Genomic DNA, 5,644 nt, shown 5'->3' on the forward strand with positions numbered 1-5,644 from the left:
TGGAAACGCCGCGGAAAATTGCCCCCGGGCGGCGCCGTAGTCGGGGTTTTGTGCAGGCAGCTGCATAAACACCTATAGGGTCCTTATTTTTTCCCGCCCTTTTGGCCGCCCTTTTTAGAAGGTCAGGCGCCTCGCGTCTCGCCGCCATCTTGGTAGTGGAACCCACTAAAATGCCCCCTCGGCCGCTCACACAAGCGCCTGACTCAATGGACTGCCGCCCGCGGCGCCGCTGCGCCCCCATCCCGTGTCCGCACACCCGCAGACGCCGCGGAAAATCGCGCCCGGACGGCTCCGGGGTCCGGGTGGCGCGCGCAGGCAGCCGGCTGCCACGCGCCCGGGCTCCTTGCCTTTTTCCCTCCCTTTCGGCCCCGAGCTGCGGGCGGGCGGGCGGCAGCGCCGCCCCCGAGCTCACAATGCGGGGCTGCCACGCGCGTCGGGGACGGGCGGGGGGGGACAGCTGCACTACCGCTCTTTGCCCACAGGGTGGCAGCACTGCCGCACGGCTCCGGCGGGACGATCGTGGGGGACAGCTGCACTACCGCTCTTTGCCCACAGGGTGGCAGCATTGCCGCACGGCTCCGGCGGGACGGGCGGGAGGGACAGCTGCACTACCGCTCTTTGCCCACACGATGGCAGCATTGCCGCACAGATCAGGCGGGACGGGCGGGAGGGACAGCTGCACTACCGCTGTTTTCCCACACGGTGGCAGCATTGCCGCACAGATCGGGCGGGCCGGGCGGGGGGGAAGCTGCACTACCGCTCTCTGCCCACAGGGTGGCAGCACTGCCGCGCGGCGGCGCGGAGCGGAGCCATAAACGAACGTGCCCAGAAATGCCCTTGCGAACAGCCTCCGGAATAAATGGCCCAAAAGACCCCCGAGCACACCTGCGAGAGCCCTGCCAGCAACCAGACCGAACCAAAACAGCCTTTCGTTCAGGCTCTATTTCAATATTTTTTATCTTTGTGATTCTGATATTTACATTAATCATTACAATTCAGCTTTTATATTATGTACATTATACATCATGTATTATGTTTATTATACTATTATATTTATTATATATATTAAGTATAGAAAGTTATATATAAAATAATTTATTATTTATTATGTAATGTTATAAATAATAATACATTTCATTGAAATATCATGATTATGTACATTATAGATGTTTATATTATGTATATTATATATATTTATAAAACGTGTAGTATGTAATAATATATTGTGTATTTATTATTTATATTATTTTTCATATCCTATACTTTTTGTTATTTTTCTTTTTCATTATTTTTTAATTCGTTTGTTTATATTTTAAACGATATTTTACACTAGATGAATTCATTAACCTAACACATCAGAAACACAATTAATTTGAATTAAATGAGCCTGGTTTTCTAAGGGGTAAAGTTTTAATCTTTATTCAAATAATATGGGCATGTTTTCTCTTTCTCTATGGTTTTTTTTTGGTGGGTTGCGGGGGAGTTTAGTTTGTGGGTTTTCTTTTTTTGTTCGCTTTGTTTTGGAGTTCTTTGCTAATAAACAAGCAGGGTCGGAGAGTTCAAAATAAAACGTCTACTTTGTTTTTATTGCCCCCTCTGAAATGCGCCTCGACAGCCTGGACAGCAGGCTGCTGCTGGTAACACTGTGCACGGGTAGGAGGAGACCTGGTCGGGGCTGGGAAGGAAAAAACGGCACCACGGTGGTCACAGCTTTCTCCCTTCAGGAGTTTTATGGAGCAGAAAATACAGAGCTTTTGCCAACTGCGCTCTCTATGACATCCCGACGTCCAGCGGGCACGGAGGTCATTTCTCATCTTTCTTGCCAACAGCCAAACCCCCAGGCGCCCGGGGGAAGAAAGAGTATGGGGAAAAAAAAAAGGAACAAAGAAAACATGAAAAAATAAACCAAAACTATAGAAAATAATAAATAAAATTAAAATACCAAAAGAAAAAAATTTCAAAGTAACAAAAAAGTGGAAAAAAAATTTAAACAAAAAATTAAAATAAAAAACTAAAAGTAGTTTTAACAAGTAAATAAATAGCTAAAGAAAAAAATATAAAAATTAAAAAACGGAAGAAAAAGTCTTTGAAAAACCACAAAACGCAACATGAGAAACCACAACAAAAGAGCATAAAAATACAAAAATAACAAGAAATAAAATACAAAATTAAATAAATGCAGCTTTCACCTCCTGCCACTGCCTAAAAAAGCACCATGGCTTTCCTCAATTATGCAGCAATAAGGGAAACAAACCCAGTGCCCCCCAGAACAGAAGGTTTTCTAGACAATTCCCACTTTTGCTTGGAAACAAATTCTATTTTAGTGGGAAGCTCATTTTGGACAAACACCCAAATGTGCCAAGGTAGGAAAGAACCAGCCCCCTGTGTCCAAGGAACAGCAGCTAGGCCTGGATTCAGGTTTTAATGGCATTTATGTAATTAAAAATGCAGTAAATTGAACTTTACAAAGAGATGAATCATGGCAAATAAATACTTCAACGTTTTCTTGGGAATTCACAGAATTTTGTGGAGATGGTGCTGGACAATTCCTGATTTACCAACATTAATTGGGTAAATTTCCTTGGAAATGTGCTCTACAAGGTGCAAAAATTCCAATTAGGATGGAAAATTGGAATAAATAAATATTCCCTTACTAAAATCAGAGAGAAAATCAGAGTTATTCCTTCAAATAAAAGGAAGGAATAACATCTAAATCCAAGCTTGCCTGGAAAACAAGCTCAGGAATTTCTAACATTGAAAACTTTTGCAAGAGTCATGAAGCTGGTGAAAGTTCATGGAATGATGATTTAAAATCTGCTTCCTCTGCTCTAATTTAAAGGGAAGTGGGAATTCAACAGGTCCAGTTACTCCTATCCAACCTTGGACTGGGATAAGGCCTTCCAGTGGCTTCACTTCCTACTGGCTCTCTCCTTTTTGCCCACAACCTGGAAGAGGAAAAGCAACAGGAATAAAGTCTCAAACAGGATGGCCTTGGTCCAGGCAGACTGAAATGCAGCTCCCAGGGAGGGAGGCCAGGCTGTGCCTCGGGGAGCTCCGGGAATCTGGGACTGCCCGTGGGATTCAAGGGCTGGAAAAGCACACCCACCTGCCAGGTTCAGTGCTGGGACCGAGCAAGGCCGGGGCTCGGGGGCAGCAGTCAGAGCTGGGACTGCAGGAGAACACCCCAAACCCGGGTTAAACATCCGGCACGACACGCAGCACGCTCCGGGAGAAACTCGGGTGGGAGAAGCCCCGGGATGCTCCACGTTCCTTGCCCTTGGCAGCTGTGCCAGGGCCTCCCTCAGAATGCTGACCTCACCGTGCAGCTCCTACAAAATAGGAGAACTTATGGGAATCGCCCAGCAATCCATGGACTTCCAGTTATTAAGAACCACAGCTGCAGCGAAAGGTGCCCAAACTCTACTGCAAACCAGCAGGTCTGAGGAGACGCAGGGATTTATTCCTGAGGGGACACAAGGATCCCTCAGCCAGCCAGGATTTCTCCCAGGCTCTTCCCACTGCTCTCTGAGGACACAAACAGCAGTTTTTCCCTGGAGTTCCCCTTTCCAACAATGCCAAGACTCATGTTCTCCTCCAACCCCAGGTTCAGGAAGGAAAGTAGGAATATTATCACTGCACAGACTGTCCAGGAGGGTGTGACTGAGGCAGCAGCACCAGCTCCCACTCCACTGCTGCTCTGGATTCCTGAGCAGCTCCTTTCCATCCTGCCCTTCCCAGCACCATTCCCTGGGTGCCATGTCCACAGACACCTTCTCCATGCAGCTTAAAACCCACAGACACCAACAGAAAGGAGATCAAAAATCAATTCACATGCTGCTAGTCAGAGAGAATGGGAGAGGCCTAAAAATCTGCATTTATTTTAGAACACTAGAGCAATTTCTTCATGACCCTGACTATCAGTGATGGGCAGATAAACACCTTCTTTAACTTACTACCTGCAAAAACATCAAGTTTCAAGTTTAGTAAAGATAAAATTTTGCTGCAAAAATAAAAGAGGTGGGATGTTGGTGTTAGTGCTTTAACCTTCGGACATTAGCAGGTATTTGTAAAACAAATTCATTATTGAAGCAGCTAACTTGAAAATAAGGGGGTTTTACAATAAAGTTGACCAAAAAAGAGTCTCAAAATTAAGATATAGGTTGCACAAATATTTAAGAAAAAAAAAGTTGTCTTTCGTGCATATAACCTGCCAGCCTCTCATGTCTTCAGTCCTTACCATTTATTTTTACCAAGGTGATGACTAAAACCTTGTCAAAAGCTCAAAAAAAAAAACAATCCAGGACAAGGCAGGTGTTTTCCCAAGTACCCCCAGTGTGGAGCTGTGTCAGCCACAAGTGTTTGCTCCCTCAGCCCAGCCCGGAGCAGGCTCCAGCTGCTGCCCAGGGGGGTTACCAAGGGACTCACCTGTTTCAAGCTGTAAATGCAGGTGGCCTGCACTGGAGTGCCAAAAAATGTGAAATATGTGACTCTCACCTTGAATAGCGATCGATCTTCTCAGGGGAGCCCCTCACCCAGGATGGGGGGCTCTGCCACGGATTTCATCCCTCTGCATCTGAAAGAAAGTTGGGACAAAAGTCAGAGTGCTGCAGGATACCTTGACAGCTCCACACATCTTGTGGCAATCTAGGAATACCCTCTACAGTCTAACTACACCCCACATCACAAATTTCAAGCCCCCAGCACTATTATCCTATTACCCCCACACCCACACTGAGCATCAAGGCAGAGCAGCTCCCGGCCAAACACACACCAACACCCGTGACACAGCACAGGACAAACGAGGGGACACAACAGGGACAGAAAACTCTGGCAAGAAGAATGACCCTGAGGCTCCAGAGAACTCGGAATGAGATGACCGAGGTAAGATGGAAGGTGAGCTGGCCAGGCTCAGAGAACCCTGCAGGAACAAGATGCCATCGGGATGACTTATCCCAAGAAATGCAGAGATGGATGCCCGAGAACCCTACGGTCAGAATCCTCGACCTGTCTTTGCATTCTCACAAGACCTAACCCGCCGAATGGATCAGGGCGGTGCACGGCTGTCAGTACAGCTCAGAACAAGACCTGAAAAGGCATCGGACTGGATGCTTGTGAAGAGAGATGGATTCTGATGAGTGTCCGAGCAGCTGAGACAAAGGCACCTGGCTGAGGAGCACAGAGATCAGAAATGCTAAGACTGATGCCAGAGGTTTTGACAGGCCCCTGAAGGGCTAAGGGAAAAGACAGCACACACAAGACACCCAAGACACAGAGTGCACAACAGACACAACACACACCAGGACTGCTCTGCCCTGCACACCTCGGCACTGTGATCCAGAATGAGACTCTCCCTGGATGAAACCTAAGGGGTCACAGCTTAGACATCCCTGTCTTCAAACCTGACTCAAAAAACCTTGCTAGTGACCCCACACTCTTCTTTCATGCCCTCTACGGCTCTGAGCTCTCCACTTATCTCTCAGATGTCTGGGGAGGTGCATCCACGCCGGGTCCCAAAGAAGGCTGCCTCTCCCTCGGGGAAATTCCTGCTGTGACCAGGCTGGTGTCTCCTCGTCAGCTACAATAAAGAGAACTAAACGTGACCCTGTGCTCTTAGCAGCACATCAGCCAGAAACCAGCAATTCTG

At 47.4% G+C, this 5,644-nt stretch overlaps 1 long non-coding RNA gene across 1 annotated transcript; it reads right to left on the reverse strand.

The window, feature by feature from the left end:
- Positions 1-1,565: 1,565 nt before the first annotated feature.
- On the reverse strand, positions 1,566-2,948 carry LOC136304600 (uncharacterized). The gene is made up of 2 exons (XR_010724687.1): positions 2,880-2,948; positions 1,566-1,814 (listed from the first exon to the last, which is right to left on the reverse strand). It is a non-coding gene; the product is annotated as an uncharacterized lncRNA (long non-coding RNA).
- Between the last annotated feature and the right edge of the window lie 2,696 nt (positions 2,949-5,644).

The sequence above is a fragment of the Chamaea fasciata genome, unplaced genomic scaffold (assembly GCF_029207755.1).
Source record: "Chamaea fasciata isolate MVZ Bird 193981 ecotype frontalis unplaced genomic scaffold, bChaFas1.0.hap1 SCAF_133, whole genome shotgun sequence".
NCBI lineage: Eukaryota > Metazoa > Chordata > Aves > Passeriformes > Sylviidae > Chamaea > Chamaea fasciata.